The following is a 2,026-nucleotide window of genomic DNA, read 5'->3' as shown; positions in this document are numbered from 1 at the left end:
GAACCCAAAGGCTCTTTTCAGAGCCACCTAACACTTCCCAAGAAAGAACTGGTACACTTTGTCTACCAATTCAAATTGGGTGTACTTTTTAGGGGGGACTATGGGTGATATCTGCAAACATTTCTGATGTCAACTTTGTTCTTAGGTGCAGAAAACTAACATGGAGTTAGCATAAATATACAGGAAATAAAGGAACAAGTTAATATCTGAACAGCTTTTCAGCTCTTTAAAAGGTAGATGGCTCTGAAGCCTTTTACAAGTGAGGACGGAGCTGCAAGATACAATGGAATCGGTCGCCGAAGCCTTTAGAGGGCGCTTGAGCGCGTAGGCAAAGTCCATAGCGGTGACCGTTTTACGCTTGGCGTGCTCGGTGTAGTTGACAGCATCCTGGATCACCTTCTCCAGGAAGACCTTGAGCACCCCGCGGGCCTTCCCGTAGATGAGGCCCGAGGTGCGCTTAACTGCTGCGCCGGGCCAGACACCAGATGGCAGGCTTTAGTGGTGCCCTGGATGTTGTCCCGCAGCACCTTACGGTGGCGCTTAGCACCACCCCTACCTAGAGTCCCGGTCCTACCCTTGCCACGGCCGAACAGGAAGTTGAGGGTAGACCAGAATTCTAAGGACAAAAGGAAAACGGCGCATCCGTGAGGGGAAAGAAAAAGAAAAAAGAAAAAAAAAAAGCACAGCTTTTTATTTGACTTCTTCGGACCAAATTGAAAACTAGAGGAACGTAGGCGGGAAAGCCTCGCAGTTCTCGATCCGCCCCCTTCCTTGTTCCAAACAAAGGTGGAGGAGGAGGTACCAGCCAAGGCTGCCCCAGAGTCACTGAGGCCGTCTTTGGTAAAGGTGAGGCAGGCTGTTCGGCGGCTTCGCAGGGAAGAGAGGATGCTGTAGACTCAGAGATGTGAATACATTAAGCAAGAAAAAGGGATTAGTCAGTGAATGTGCGTCTCCACTTGCTTGCCAAACTGCAGATGTATGCACAAGGTGTAGTGAAGGTCGCAGACCAAGTGGGATTAGGAATGGAAGGACTGGCTTGGGACCCCAGCTCCATCACTTGCTATGTTACCATAAATTTAACCACTCTTGAGTACTGATCTGTAGAATGAATGTACTGTTAGCAAGCACAGTGTACAGCATGGCATGTTACAGTGCTCAACGTCTGTTAACTTGTTGGAACAGCTCTATTTTTCAATAAGGCAAAACAGAAGTAGTTTACCCAAGGTCACAGCAAAAACTAGGGTGAATGCAATTTAAGCAGCCAAATTTAAGAGTCTATGCCCTTAGCAGTAGAATCTACTGCCTATCGTAGGTCACAATCCCCACCTCTGTACAGGTGGAAAGTGTAAATGAAGCACTGAAATAGGCTTTTGCTTTATCAGTCACTCTTACATGGCAACTTTTCATTTATTCAAGTTTATTGGGCATTAACCACATTCCTAGTGCTGTGCTAGATTCTTAGCCCAACTAGGCCACTTGGTTACGTGTCTTGCAGCAAGTTACATAAGATAGGGATCTCCATATCTTTCCTCTAAAATGGGAATAACTTGAAGATTGCAATGATAAATTTAAAGTTTAGCAGAACTTAGTCACTCAATGTTCTTTTGTCCTTTTTGCCTTTGTATCTTTGCATATGTATCAGAATCATATGAGATACTAAATGCAAAGGCCCATTATTACAATAATAAAGCATTGTTTTTACAGGAAAGCCAGTAAATCAATGGGGCTCTGGCTAAATTTCTGTTAAAGATCTTCGGCCATCTGGTTGCATTACAGTGTTAACAAAACTTCAGTAATGCTTTTTTTTATCACCTTTTCCAGTTTCTAAAAGAAATCTTGGTAACAGTAGACTAGCTCAAAGTGATCAGTAAACGTTAACTATTTCTACCCTGCCTTCTAATAATCTTCAATGGCTTTATTAGGAAACAAGGTGCCAAAGTGGATTTAGAATGTTTTTCTTGCTGCCACCAAAACCCAACTGTATTTCCTAAACCATTCTTCCACCCAATTAACTAACGTTTTATTC

At 43.7% G+C, this 2,026-nt stretch overlaps 1 pseudogene; it reads right to left on the bottom strand.

Moving 5' to 3' along the window:
* Positions 1-257: 257 nt before the first annotated feature.
* Positions 258-616, bottom strand: LOC124232228 (histone H4-like; annotated as a pseudogene).
* Positions 617-2,026: the final 1,410 nt, after the last annotated feature.

Source organism: Equus quagga, unplaced genomic scaffold (assembly GCF_021613505.1).
Source record: "Equus quagga isolate Etosha38 unplaced genomic scaffold, UCLA_HA_Equagga_1.0 HiC_scaffold_3434_RagTag, whole genome shotgun sequence".
Taxonomy (NCBI): domain Eukaryota; kingdom Metazoa; phylum Chordata; class Mammalia; order Perissodactyla; family Equidae; genus Equus; species Equus quagga.
Note: the sequence above shows the minus strand (reverse complement) of the source record. Positions and strands in the feature narration are given on the sequence as shown.